General features: G+C 41.1%; 1 protein-coding gene and 1 long non-coding RNA gene across 3 annotated transcripts in view; one reads left to right on the top strand and one right to left on the bottom strand.

Moving 5' to 3' along the window:
* Positions 1–15,790, bottom strand: part of DIAPH3 (diaphanous related formin 3) — a 112,681-nt gene that overhangs the window by 32,682 nt on the left and 64,209 nt on the right. The window lies entirely within an intron of this gene.
* LOC310675404 lies at positions 3,933–9,410 on the top strand. Its single transcript, XR_014510115.1, has 2 exons — positions 3,933–4,752; positions 6,659–9,410. It is a non-coding gene; the product is annotated as an uncharacterized lncRNA (long non-coding RNA).

Here is a 15,790-nt window from a genome sequence, read left to right as displayed (position 1 = left end):
CTGAAATGGGCACTTGCAGGAAAGGCTCAGAATCCACTTCAGAGCACTGGGAATTTGTGGTTGATATGTGAATAATTCAATATGGAATAGGTTTACCGAAGGTAGAAAAACTGAGAACAACTCTTAGGAACAGTTAACAGTTAACATGCAGGCATTATGGTTTGGCACTATGTCTGCACCTAATAAACCTCCCCAATCAAATATTCTACCCCAAAAAACGTGAGTTTGGCAATTAGATTTGTCTTTAACATTCCCTCTCCAGAGAAGAGTTTCAATTGGCGAGTAGCCTTCAACAGTCATCCTCAAAGTAGCTAGGAAAAAGACATTCTGACCTGGTATTCATAGTTTGATGGTCAACAGCATTTTCCAGAACATTCCTTCTTAAATTTTAGCCTTGTAAACATTTTCTACACAAAATTCAGGCCCAGCTACATCTCAGCCTAAAATTTTTCGCATAGAGAAGCATTTTGATCAACATGTTTTCTAATCATCATATAACTTTGCCTTTGAGGAGTAATGCCATTTCCTTTCCATGTCAATTCTCTGCACCACTGCTCTGCCACAATCCATGGTGCCCACTAGAGCAAAACTCAGATGTAGCTATCAAATCAATTATAACAGCTTGCCGCTGTCTTATACCGACAAGAGATGATTGATAACAAAACCTGCCTACTTTCAGTTCTCAAGTGACAGCAGCAAAACAGCCCCTGACTGCTTTTACTGGTATTTGTCATAAATCAATAGCAATTTCATCACTCAAAAAGGTGCTGTCAACTCTGTTCAGTCCATCAGATTTCATTTTAGTCTCAATTTTAGCTAAAACTATTCAACAGCATTAATGCATAGACTCCAATTCTTAAGGTATGATAAAGAATGCAAGTACAACAATTCAGAATTAAGACACATTTTTTTCTACATTTATAGGAAAAATAATAATTAAAGCTCGATTTCTGTTGAAATTATGTGCTTAAAGCAAAACACATATATTATCTTAGTTTACAGCAGCTCACTAACGTTTGGGCAGGGAGAGCTCATGGCTGATCTGAGATGCGTACTGTAGATTTTTTAAGAGTACCGTGTCTCTAAAATAACTACACTACATACCAGCATCTCCACTTTGCATGAGATTGTCTTATGGGTATGCAGACAGGATAATGAAAGTTTTCATCTATGAAATGCCCTTTTCATGTAAGTCCAACATAAAATGTTTAGATAAGACAAATTGCATCTTCCATTCAAGAATGACCAATAGGCAGGAGTGTTATTACACCCCTATAAAAAGTTCAATGAACTAATTTGACTTCTACTGAAAAAATAATTGCACATAATATTAAAATGAATAGCTTCTTTTTATGCAGTATTAACTGGCTAGTAGAAGATTTACTTCAAGCACACGCATTCCGGCAATACCCATACAAGGGCTTTTCACAACATGGAACAAAACAGAAATGTTAAGCAACAGCTACAATAGACAAACTTGTAGCCTTGCTACAAATCTGGAATAAGTGTATTTCAAAGGAAACCACATTACATCTGAAGTTGAGACACATACTTCCAAAGCAGAAATTATCATTATCCATTTAAAAAACCATTAACATTAATTGATAATTTGTTTAAAACCACCTTTGATGTGGTTTTACATGGGTGTAACCAGCTCCTGCCCAGCTTTGCTGCTTTAAAGGGAGCCGCGGAGGCAGAGCCCTCATCCGTGGCTCTCTTTAAAGCAGCAAAGCAGGACAGGAGCCACTTACACCCGTGTAAAGCAAGCACAGCGGGAGCCGTGTAATCCCTCCATCCCCAGCCGCCCCATTGGCAGCAAAAAATATGGTACTTTCTTAATTGATACAATGCTTTCCCAAGCTAGAGCTCATCTGCACTTCCATTTGTCCTGCTGCTTTTCCCTGGGAAAACCCCCAGTTTAGGACTGTGAACAGCAATCAGGTTTTCCAGGATTTGCTGTTTGTTCTGATTTTTCACTAATGAGTGAGTTTTCCTGGGTAAAGTGGCAGGGCAAACGCAAAATTGCTTGGACAAGTGGAAAATGACCCAGTTTCTAGACACAGGACAAGTGGAAGTGTGGACAAGCCCTTAATTACTCAAAGTATAGCAAATAAAAGGAATAAAGGCAAGAAATGAACATTTCAGGAAACACATAATAGCACTGTGGTAAGGACCTAACAGAAGCAGAAGACATCAAGAAAAGGTGGCAAGAATACACAGAGGAATTATACCAGAAAGATATGGATGTCTCGTACACCCCAGGTAGTGTGGTTGCTGACCTTGAGCCAGACATCCTGGAGAGTGAAGTCAAATGGGCCTTAGAAAGCACTGCAAATAACAAGGCCAGTGGAAGTGATGGTATTCCAGCTGAACTGTTTAAAATTTTAAAAGATGATGCTGTTAAGGTGCTACACTCAATATGCCAGCAAGTTTGGAAAACTCAGCAGTGGCCAGAAGATTGGAGAAGGTCAGTCTACATCCCAATCCCAAAGAAGGGCAGTGCTAAAGAATGCTCCAACTACCGCACAATTGCACTCATTTCACACGCTAGCAAGGTTATGCTTAAAATTCTTCAAGGAAGGCTCAAGCAGTATGTGGACCGAGAACTCCCAGAAGTGCAAGCTGGATTTAGAAGAGGCAGAGGAACCAGAGACCAAATTGCAAACATGCGCTGGATTATGGAGAAAGCTAGAGAGTTCCAGAAAGACATCTACTTCTGCTTCATTGACTATGCAAAAGCCTTTGACTGTGTCGACCACAGCAAACTATGGCAAGTTCTTAGAGAAATGGGAGTGCCTGATCACCTCATCTGTCTCCTGAGAAATCTCTATGTGGGACAAGAAGCTACAGTTAGAACTGGATATGGAACAACTGATTGGTTCAAGATTGGGAAAGGGGTACGACAAGGCTGTATTTTGTCTCCCTGCTTATTTAACTTATATGCAGAATTCATCATGCGAAAGGCTGGGCTGGATGAATCCCTAGCCGGAATTAAGATTGCTGGAAGAAATATCAACAACCTCAGATATGCAGATGACACAACCTTGATGGCAGAAAGTGAGGAGGAATTAAAAAACCTTTTATTGAGGGTGAAAGAGGAGAGCGCAAAATATGGTCTGAAGCTCAACATCAAAAAAACCAAGATCATGGCCACTGGTCCCATCACCTCCTGGCAAATAGAAGGGGAGGAAATGGAGGCAGTGAGAGATTTTACTTTCTTGGGCTCCATGATCACTGCAGATGGTGACAGCAGCCATGAAATTAAGAGACGCCTGCTTCTTGGGAGGAAAGCAATGGCAAACCTAGACAGCATTTTAAAAAGTAGAGACATCACCTTGCCAACAAAGGTCCGTATAGTAAAAGCTATGGTTTTCCCAGTAGTGATGTATGGAAGTGAGAGCTGGACCATAAAGAAGGCTGATCGCCGAAGAATTGACGCTTTTGAATTATGGTGCTGGAGGAGACTCTTGAGAGTCCCATGGACTGCAAGAAGATCAAACGCATCCATTCTTAAGGAAATCAGCCCTGAGTGCTCACTGGAAGGACAGATCATGAAGCTGAGGCTCCAATACTTTGGCCACCTCATGAGAAGAGAAGACTCACTGGAAAAGACCCTGATATTGGGAAAGATGGAGGGCACAAGGAGAAGGGGACGACAGAGGATGAGATGGTTAGACAGTGTTCTCGAAGCTACAAACATGAATCTGACCAAACTGCGGGCGGCAGTGGAAGACAGGAGTGCCTGGCGTGCTCTGGTCCATGGGGTCACGAAGAGTCGGACACGACTGAACGACTAAACAACAACAACTTAATTCAGATAGCTAGATAAGATATCTATCCCCAAAGAACAAAGTCCTACCAAATTCAATAGGTCTTAGGTATTGTAGTGAAACCAGAGTAAAAGTGAATTGTTCTTTCCTACATAAAATACATAATTACATAAAATAATATCAACTTATATTACACAGTTAAAATCAGCAAACATTTAAGAACAAGAATATAACACTAAATTAAATGTTTGGGTAGGCTTGCAGGAACAAAAATGTTTAAGGAAAAGTCTTAACATAGTTTGATGAGGGTGCCTACCTAACGTTAATAGACAGGGTGTTCCAAAACACAGGTGCTGCTTCCCTAAAAGATTGTCTCCTCACAGATGAGGAAGGAAAATTTATAGCACTTGTGTAAGTTCCTCAGGCCAAGGAGACAAGTAGGCATGTATGTGGCAAGGTGAGCCTTCAAGTAAACTGGTAAATACACCCTGAAGCTAATATCTGAATATGAAAGACAATGAGAACTATTCTGTCATATCATTAACATGAGTCACGTTGACTTATAACAGAATTTTGCCATAAAAGATGATTAATTGGTTTCTCATATATCCATAAATCATAAATACCTTGCAAGTATCTAGTTGCTGCAATCTACCTATTTGTTTTTTAGATTGCCCATAAAAATACATTGTACACACAGTATTTCAAAAGAATGACAATGATTGCTGAGGCACTTCCTTCAGGTTGTTCATACTGTGTTTGAATGGAAAATGGAGATAAATAATCTACACCTCTTTATGAATGGAATAGCATAAGAAAACTGACATTTTCACACTGTGAACTTGGCATGCTCTCTAAATTAATAGTAGTATGTTACCAAGGAAATTTGTTTTGGATACTCTGCTTTTCCATTTTATTTCAGTAGATCTTAAAAAATAAAGTTGGGCATCTCTAGGTTGCCCAGTATGGAAGCATGCAGAGCGTAAGTAATTTATAAAGTTTGTGAATAACTGTGAAATGACCTATCAAGCTGATACATCTTTTTGTACTTTCTTCTCCTTTTAAATGCAAAGACTTGTCCATTTCTGTGACTGCTTCATTCATACACTCCAATGTAGTGTAGAATCACACCAAGATAAAGCAGCTTTCATGCCACTGTGAGTACTCTTGAAGGGAGGTCTGTGTGAATTATTTCCAGGCCAGACATTATCCATGTTACCATCAACCACACACAGAACCCCATAAAATCAGCAAAGGTTATTCAAGTGAATGTTACTAAAATTATAAGGACTATCATGTTAATACACTTTCCTCACAGTATTGTGCAGTGTTGCAACCTTAAAAGGCTGTGGCAATGTATAGCTTCTCTCCCCTATCCCCATTCCTGACATCTATGTCATTTGTCACTAGTAAAAGCTTTAAGCATGCAAAGCACTTAAATTTATGACATTTTCATGCTTGCCTATATGATGAAAGAAGAATGTCATAGCAGTTTACATTTCCTACATAGCAACCTTAGAAGATTTTGTTAAAAAGTTATCACCTGCACTTTAACATTTCTTATGAAAGAAAAGCAGTTAAGATGTTACAGATTTGTTAGGCGTTCTCTTCTGTGTACTATTAAGAGCAACATTTCATTGATTTATCCAGTAGAAGCCTACATCATTGTACAGAGATGGAGAACCTTATCTCATTCTATTAAAACTGACTAATGTAACATGAACTTAGGATATATTTTTTAAATAATGTTAATTTGGATGTCATATTATTTTTCTCATACTGTATAGCTCATGCTTAAATAAACTTATTAATGATACTCTGTAGTGGCTGGATGGAAGAAAGAAGAGAAAAAAATTCAAGAGCATATTGCATTTTGTTAGTATCTGTACTGATCAGTGCTGCTCCTTTGCCCTACCCCACTGTTTAATGCCAGTAATAATGTAAGAACATGAGCTTGCTAGTTCAGGCCAGTGGCACTCGTCTTCAGAAGCATATTGCCTCCAACTGGGGCAGTAGAACATATTCAAATGGGTTACTTAGTAGCCATTTACAGCTTTATCCAGGATCCCCCCCCCATGATCCTTTCCATTAAAATCTAGTGATTTTTCAGTTTTTGTTTCATTAGGCCTACAACCTTGTCTCGTGTCACCAGTGTTTGTCTCAGTTCCTTAGATTCGCTTCCACCAAAGGTCAGTTCAAGCATTGGGAATCATATTGGACTCACTACTGTCCGTGGAGGCACAGGTCAATTCTGTGTCCAGGACAGTTGTCTACCAGCTCCATTTGGTACAATGGCTGAGACCCTACCTGTCTGTGCACTGTCTCGCCAGAGTGCTGCATGCTCTGACTATCTCCTGCTTGGACTACTGCAATGCGCTCTATGTGGGGCTACCTTTGAAGGTGACTCAGAAACTACAGAATGTGGCTGCCAGATTGGTGATTGGGAGTGGCCGCCAGGACCATATAACACCTGCATAACAATGCAGACCCTATAAGATCTACATTGGCTCCCAGTACATTTTTGAGCACAATTCAAAGTGTTGGTGCTGACTTTTAAAGTTGTTTATTTGACTATTTGTATCTGCTGAGCTATCCAGTTTTTGAAAAAAACAAACACTTATGGAAAAGTGCACAGCATCTAGATTTTTTTATTATTCTATACTGACTTTTTTTTTACAGAAAAAAGCAAATAACTAGGGTTTTTAAAAATTCTTTTCTTTATAGACAACACATTGCTTTTATTCAAATTTGTTTGAAGGTAAATATATTTTGTATTAAACTTGTACACCTTTAAACATACAAAATTCTACATTACAATGTAGCAATGTGGAATAAAAAATGAATAAATTTCAACTAAAGTGATCTTTTTTCTCTATTGTGATTTGCAGCATATTGATTAGAACAGGCCAGCCGAAAAAGCAGCAAGAGTACAGGTGAATGTCCCTGTGCATGTAAAGTGTTCATCACTGAAAAGGCTCTCATAAATATTAGATAACTACAAGAATAAAACAGTTCTGAGAACTAGAAGCTAATGAAAGCCTCAGTCTGGATGAGACACGATGTTCCTTTGGGGAATCTTGTGGTACCTGGGCCTGGTATTCAGCAACACGTCTCTGAATGGAAGTGTGTTCATATTCCCATGTGACCATTGTGGGTGTGGTGCGTCAACAGCAACAAGAGGACTGGGAAGAAGAAATTTTAATGCAACTGCTCTCCTAGCAACTCCCAGTCTCCCCCAACAGCCACTGGTGTAATCTTTCTAAGGTGGCTTAACAGACTCAAGCAACAACCTGTTCCAAAACTTTAAAATCCTCTTTTAAGGAAGTTATCAAACTATAATGAAAACTTTAGAATTAAGATGCTACTTTCCAGATGTTTATAGTGGTACCTTGGTTTACGAACTTAATCCGTTCCAGAAGTCTGTTCTTAAAGCAAAGCATTCTTAAACCAAGGCATGCTTTCCCATAGCAGCAGGGGACTCAATTTACAAATGAAACACACTCAACAGAAAGCAGAACACGTTCTGCTTTCAAGGCAAAGTTCACAAACCAAAGCACCTACTTCCGGGTTTGCAGCATTTTTAATCCAAGTTGTTCTTAAACCAAGGTACTACTGTACGTTGTTGCTCAATTTTACCACGTAAACTGCTTCAAAAACTTAGTTTTAAGGCATTATATAAACAATTGTAAAGTACTTTTTAAAAGTACATTTTGAGAAAAGGCATTTTCTCCATGCCGAATATATGTGAAGATATATTTTGAGGCAAGGCTGGCACCAATCAGAGTTTGGGGGCTTAGGTAATGAGCTTCTAATGCTGCCCCCCCCCCAACATAGACACAGACCCAGTGTGGCTGTGTTCCCGCCCTGTGATTGGCGGCTGCTTCTACAACGACAACAGTAGCAGCACCATTTACAACCCTCCTCATCAGACCTCCAGGCAGTGTTTTAGTGTTGGGCGGTGGCAGTGCCATTTTTGAAAGGAAGCCAAGCTTAGCTCGCACTACTCATCCATGGTAGCCACTTTAATTTACCACAAAAGCAATGTCCTAGCCTGGATTTCATAGATTATATTTTGGATAGAGTAAAAAGAGGGGCAGCCATTGCAGATGGGAACCAAGAGATAATGATACGAGTCTCAAAACTTGCTATATGATGCCTTTCATAATGCAGCCTATGTAATCCATTGTGTTTTTCATTTATATTTTTAGTGGAAGAAATATAAAACCATGTAAAAGAACCTGAAGCATTTTGCCTATTTATGCAACCATACGCAGGTGTTCTTCCCATCTACTACAAATGCTGTATGAGGTTAAAGCAGCCAGAATAGCTGATGCTTTTTACAGTTATATCAGACTTGTTACTAAAATCCCCAAGGATCCTTGCAAAGGTATAGCAGCTGACATTCCCCATCAGACCTGCAGAAAAGCTGTGCTCTCATGGCTTGCCCTTGATAAGTCAAATTTACCATAGATGAGAAGAGGCCATGAACTCATAGAAATGTGTATTTCCTTACCTGTAAGATTTGCCAAATGTTACATAATGAATGCAGGTTTCATAGAAGGAAAAACTCTTAAATAAGCCAAGACTTGCCTTCAATAAGGGGGGGGGGGGTTGGGGGTTGGAATCACTCCAACCTTTACCTCCTAAGAAAGATCTATAATCTTCTGCCACAAGTCATTTAGATAGTAAATGCCAGAGGCAGGGACCTTGCTGAAATATCTGTGACATAACTTCAATGGGATAACTAGCTGCAGTTTATCTTGATAAATTCTCTTTACATTCCCATTTCATAATATGCTGATCATTTTATAATGAAGTAAGGAATCGTTTAGGACATAAATCAAGAAAAGGACAAATGTTATTCAAAAGCTATTCATGATGACTAAATTGTGACATACTCAAGTTGAGGACTGTCAGGTGCAGTACAGACAAAAAGGAAATTAATACTACTATTTAAAGTAGCTAGAGTGTACTAGGGGCTGCACAGAACTCAGAAGATACATGGTCTCAGTCTAGAGAGCTTTAAAATGCAAATGTATAAAGGGTAGGAGAAGTGAATGAAAAGTGCAAGATGGCAGTGGAAATTGAGTTCAAGGATGGGATACCTTAAGAAAGGCACTGTTAAAGCAGTGGCTTTTGAAGTGGGACGTGGAAGAGATGGAGGAAGGTGACAAAAATAGAGTGGGGGTTATTTCGGATACCGTGGGGATTGTAAAGGCCACCAATGACACCTGAAAGATTCAGATGTGCTTCCACGCCCCATCTGTTCTTGAGTGTGGGGCCCTTTTGGAGTAGAACAGAATAAAGTGAGAAGAATGTTGCATAAAGGGAGAAAAATTAAGAGAACATCTGTTAACATATATAAGTGCTTTAGGTGCTTTTACAGGGCTCTTTGAATCCATAGGAAGCTTGACATGAAATGGAAGTGCAAGAAGATGATTTGGGAAGAGGAAGAGAGAATTATGAAGACCTCATCAAAATGTCTTTTGGCTGAGATCATCTTTTGAAATAGTAATGCAATTTCATTTTAAGCAGCTGTGTACATAATAAATCCCAAGTATAAAGGGATAGAAGCCATTTGCTGTATTTGAAATAAATTCAACATATACACACAGAATAAAGGTCATATTACTATCAGAATCAGAGAACCATCTAATTTTTATTCAAACTCTGTAAATCCACAGTAAACTGTAAGTTTCATATAGTATCTGAACATTTTCATCAGTTATCACATGATCATTATAGTGCTACTAACTTTAATCAAAGTAAGTCCATATGAGTTAATATTCCAAGCTATTCAAAATGTTACATCTGCTAACTATTAGAAACACACTCAAGAGTTCTTTGTGTTTCCTTGCTATAAAAGAACTTGGGAACCTGAGGAATCATTTTTCAATGCTGAAGTCAGAATATCTTCACATATTCAGAAACATTACATGGCATTTTTCCTGGGACTATACCACTGCAGAACAAAAGGTAGGGGATTAGGTTAGACACTTGCCCACAAGCACCATATGTTTGCAGAAAGCTAGAATGTTAGGGACATAAGCTGGGATGCGGCTTTTCTCTGTGATGTACAAGCATTCCACCAGCAATGAGTTTTTTACTTGTTGGGCCACCTCTTAGGATGTTTCCATATGTATAGGTCAGATACAGGCCTACTGTAGGTGATGTGCTCTGATCATTTAGTATTCTTTTAGGTACATACTGTATTTTTCTGTGTATAAGACCCCCCCTATTTTGGGGGACTCCAAATTAAGAAAACACCACTCAGCACTACCCATGTATAAGATGAGCCCCAATTTTAAACCTAATTTTTTGGTTAAAAAAAAACAAAAACCCTAGTCTACACGGAAAAATATGGTATGTCTTTGTAATAGAAGGTTCTCTTGCTCCAGTAATGTACAACCAGTTGTACAATAAAACAGGCATGGTGAGAAAAAGAAAAAAGGGTGGACAACCAGAGCACATATTTTTCTGTAGACAAATAATTGATTCCTCTATGTAGATTGCACAGTCTGGAATTCTCTACATATGCTATGTATTCAAGAAAAGTTACAACTTAGCAACTATAATTAGTACCAGTACCAGACATGCATTTTTTAAAGTATTTGGCCACATCTTCTTATTGGCTCTTGAACACCAATATATACTTCAATAATATTACTCTTTACTCATCTTGAAGATATGTACTACAGAGTCCTCTTGCATATTATTATTATTATTATTATTATTATTATTAAACAATTCCACTGACATGCTATTAAGGGTATAGAAAGAACACTGAGTAATTTTCAATTTAGATGTGCAGTTGTAGATGGTGATTAACTGCAACCCAACTTTCTGAATGAGTAAATAATGAAGCCTCTTAAGATTCCTTAGTATAAAAGTACGGCTGAGAGCCAGTGCTCTAACTGGCATCTATGGTACAACAACAACATCCTCATGAAATATGACATAATCAAGTACTACTCTGTGAAATAACTTGTTCCCTAGTGTCAAACTCCAGTGCTATGTTCAGGCCTATCTAAACTATTTTAAAGGCAATACACACACTGTGTCAAAGTAACCGTCATATAAAAACATGCCCAAACCATCTCGCCTGGGGCTGATCAGGATATCACGGCTACCAATAATCCCAACATATCATCAGTATACCACTTGGTTCTCTCAGCTGAACAGGAGAAGAGTGATCTGAAAGTAGGTGGTTTGACACCTGCTCTTTTGTCATGGTCGAATCACTTCCCCTTTACAGGCTGGGGGCGGGGCAGTGCTACTGGAATAGCCCTCCTCCATTAAGCTGATAAAATCATAAGGGTTCCTGGGAATTTTCCTGCTGGTATGGTTGCTGCTCCTGTGGAAGCCCTAGTTCCTCTCTGGAATTGAGAAAGGACTTTGTGGAGGTTAACAAGTGCCCCTTCTGCTGATTAGAGCCCATGCAGCTCCTTGATCCATACCTGAGCTAAGGGCAATGAAGAGGGAAGATGGTTGGAGCATAGGTGGAGAAATCTGTCTGCTGTGCAGTGACACAGAGATGGGTATTCCCTGATATGGCATGCCACCTGTAGATTTCCCTCCTCTGGAATATGGCTGTCACTCTCATTAGTTTTTGTCAGAGCCCTAAGACCCACCTCTTCACTCATCCCTTTGGAAAAGACCACAGTGGTGCCTCTGGCTAAGTACTTAATTTGTTCCTGAGGTCCGTTCTTAAGCTGAAACCGTTCTTATTCTGAGGTGCGCTTTCATTAATGGGGTCTCCCGCTGCATGCATGCGATTTTCATTCACATCCTGGAGCAAAGTTCACAACTAGGAGCAGCTACTTCCAGGTTAGCGGAGCTCAGAACCTGAAGTGTCCATAACCAGAGGTACCACTGTATTGTGATTTGTATCAGATGTCTTGAAACTGCCTTCATCTGTAGTAATCTGTCATCTTGAATATTTAAAGCAATATGATGTTGGCTGTACAATTTTTTTTCTATCAAACGTATTGTGTTATCTGTGTTTTGTAAGGTGCACTGGGATCTTAACCAAGGAAGTGCCTTTTAAAGAACTGAACAAATAAATAAATAAACTCAAGATGAATGCATACAAACAAGCAAAAGCTCATTATTGGGCCTACTATATGGCGGTGATGAGGGACGCGGGTGGCACTGTGGGTTAAACCACAGAGCCTAGGACTTGACGATCAGAAGGTCGGCGGTTCAAATCCCCGCGGCGGGGTGAGCTCCCATTGCTCGGTCCCTGCTCCTGCCAACCTAGCAGTTCAAAAGCACATCAAAGTGCAAGTAGATAACTAGGTACCGCTCCGGCGAGAAGGTAAATGACGTTTCCGTGCGCTGCTCTGGTTCGCCAGAAGCAGCTTAGTCATGCTGGCCACATGACCTGGAAGCTGTACGTCGGCTCCCTCGGCCAATAAAGCAAGATGAGCACCGCAACCCCAGAGTCGGCCACAACTGGACCTAATGGTCAGGGGTCCTTTTTCCCTTTACCTTTATATGGCGGTGATAGAGATGCTGTTGCATCCCCTCAGTGTTTTGCAAAGGATCTTTCCCCGATGGTGTGGGACCTTTTGAAATCTGCTGAGTGGGAGATATAATAGAATTCTCAGAACACTGTGATCATAGAATCATAGAGTTGGAAGAGACCACAAGGGCCATCGAGTCCAACCCCCTGCCAAGCAGGAAAATGTGTTTATCCATAATGATTTTGATTTCACAGTCACTGCAGTATAAGGTAAACAACCTAGTCCAGTTTTGTGGGGTGACCTTTGGTTATTTGAGCCTGATGACATTGACAAGGTGATTGTTCAAATCTGATCAACCACTTGTATGACTCGCGCCCTTAATAGCTTATTAAATCTACCAGGGAGGAGATATCCACCTACATCCAGGAAGTTGTAAATAACTCACTGAAAGAGGACACTTGCAGTTTATTCAAAATAAATCTTGATTCAGCTGTTTCTGAAGAAAACTAACCTCATGCCCTATGACATTGGCAATGATGGACCTAAGGTCAATATTCCCTTCCTGGACAAGGTGATTGAGAGAATAGTGACTGTGCAACTGCAGACACTGTTTCATCCAAGAGTACCCTAGTTCCATTTCATTCAAGTTTCAGGTCTTGTTTGGGGAGAGAATACCATTGACCACCCTTTGAGAAGACCTTTGCTGAAAGGCAAAATGCAACCATTTTTGATACCATTGACCATAGTATTCTTCTGGATAGGCTGGATTATGTGTGAGAAGCATTGCTTGGTGGTAATTCTATTCTTCCTTGGATGTCTATTTCCAGGAAGCTGTGCTGGGAGATTACTGCTTGAATCTTTGACAGTCACATTTTGGGATTCCTCAGGGTTTTATTCTTTTCCCTATATGAAACCCCTGGAAGAAGTCATTTGGAGATTTGGTCTGAGATGTCACCATTATCTGGATGATACCTAGTTTATCTCTCTTTTTCATCAGATTCAAGTGAGGCTTCATCTGTCCTGACATAGTGCTTGGGTAAAGTAATGGACTGGGTGGAGAGTGATTAAACAGAGACTAAATCCAGACAGGCAGATGTATTGTTGGTTCATCCATCCACTTGAATGATGTTCTGATTCTTCTAGTTTGAGCTACATTTCCCCTAAAGCATGCATAGGGGACATTCACCCATTGGCCAAATTAGACCCATCTGGAATCTTAACTGGACCTGCAAGCCCTTCCCCCCCCCCAACCATGCCCTAACCCAGCCTTTCTCAACCTGTGGGTCCCCAGATGCTGTTGAACTACAACTCCCATCACCCATAGCTAGCAAGGCCAGAGCTCAGGGATGGTGGGAGTTGTAGTCCAACATCATCTGGGGGCCCACAGGTTGAGAACCGCTGCCCTAACCTCCGACAACTGATGTGATATGGTGAAATGTATGGGAAGGGTAAGGTGCAGCTGCAAATGAATAACCATGAGCCTTAAAGTGCATTCCTAATTGCTCCTCTGCAAGCAGATTTGCATTTGGTCACTTGTGCTGAATGCAAACACCTTCAGATGTCTTTTAGAAGGTATGTAGTTCTTTGTCTCCTTGACATCTGGAGGGCGTTGTACAGGGAGGATGCCACTACCGAGAAGGCCTTCTGCCTGGTTCCCTGTAGCTTCGCTTTTCGCAGCGAGGGAACCAGAAGACCCTCAGAGAAGGATGTCAGTGTCCGGACTGAACGATCAGGATGAAGACACTCCTTCAGTTTTTCTGAGCTGAGGCTGTTTAGGGCTTTACAGGTCAGCACCAACACTTTGAATCACGCTCAGATATGTACTGGGAGCCAGTAAAGATCCTTTAGGACTGGTGTTATATGCTCTCGGTGGCCACTTCCAGTCATCAGTCTAGCTGCCACATTCTGGAAAAGTTGTAGTTTCAGAGTCACCTTCAAAAGTAGCCCAACGTAAAGCGCATTGCAGTAGTCTAAGAGGAAGACAACCAGAGCAAGCACCACTTTGGTGAGACAGTCTGCGGGCAGATAGGGTTTCAACCTGTGTACCAGATGGAGCTGGTAGACAGCTGTCCTGGACACAGAATTGACCTGCGCCTCTATGGACAGCTGTGAGTCCAAAATTACACCCAGGCTGTGCACCTGGTCCTTTAGGGGCACAGTTACTCCCCCGCCCCCTATCCCCCCAAAACAGTGCTTCTGTCTTGTCAGGATTCAGCCTCAATCTGTTAGCTGCCATCCATCCTCCAACCACCTCCAGACACGCACACAAGACATTCACTACTTTCACTGGTTCTGATTTAAAAGAGAGGGAGAGCTGGTTATCATCTGCATACTGATGAACACCCAGGCCAAACCCCCTGATGACCCCTCTCAGCGGCTTCAGGTAGATGTTGAAAAGCATGGGGGAGAGTAGGGGGCCCTGAAGCACTCCACAAGTGAGCGCCCAGAGATCTGAACACTCATCCTCCAACACCACTTTCTGGACACGACCCAGGAGGAAGGAGCAGAACCATTATATTATAATACTGCCCCCAGCTCCCAACCCCTCTAGCCAGTCCAGAAGTATACCATGGTTGATGGTATCAAAGGCTGCTGAGAGATCCAGCAGAACTGTGAAACAGCTTTCACCTTTGTCCTTAGCCTGCTGGAGATCATCAACCAGTACAACCAAGTTTCAGTCCCATGATGATGCCTGAATCCCGACTGGAGGGAATCAAAATGGTCTGCATCCTCCAGGCAAGCCTGGAGTTGTTCAGCACCCACCTACTCAATCACCTTACCCAAGAATGGAGAATGGACGATAGTTGGCCATAGTGGTTGGTACAAAGATGGTTTTTTAGGAACCAGTTTAATTACCATTTCTTTCAATGGGTCTAGGAAGACTCCCAACACAGGGGGAAGCATTCACCACCCCGTGGGGCCCATCATCCAGTCCTTCTGGGCTTGCTTTTATTAGCCAACATGGGCAAGGATCAAAGAGACAGGCAATTGGTTTCACTTGTCCATGTTTGAAACCATAGAAAGATGTCGCCAGTCAGTGTAGACAGTACTGAGCCAGGTTGACCAATACGGCAGCTTCCTGTGTTCCTATGTGGAGTCATTTATGCAAAGGAACATTTTTTCTTTGCAGACTCAAGCCAAATCTACAAAGAAAAATGCTTCATTTGGTGCCATGGTAAACTCTCATTTAGGCTGTAATGACATTAAAAGTGGTCTGGACATTGCAGTTGTCTAAAACAGGTTGCAAGATTATTAACTGGACTGTGTCATTTGACCATATTTATTCTGTGTTCTGTTGGCTCCACTGACTCTCAGTCTGTCTCTGGGCCAAATTTAAATTGCTGCTTTTAACTGGTAAACCCCTAAGGATCTTGAATCACAGAATTGTAGAGTTTGAAGGGACCCCAAGGGTCATCTACTCCAAGTCCCTACAATGCAGGAAAATCGTCTTCAGACATCCTGCTCCATGCACACCCACCATATATTATTATTATTATTAGCAGCAGCAGTAGTAGTGGTGGTAGTAGCAGCAGCAGCAGCAGTATTAACATTTAT

The sequence above is a fragment of the Podarcis tiliguerta genome (genome assembly GCF_965153285.1).
Source record: "Podarcis tiliguerta genome assembly, chromosome: 4".
Lineage (NCBI taxonomy): Eukaryota > Metazoa > Chordata > Lepidosauria > Squamata > Lacertidae > Podarcis > Podarcis tiliguerta.
Note: the sequence above shows the minus strand (reverse complement) of the source record. Positions and strands in the feature narration are given on the sequence as shown.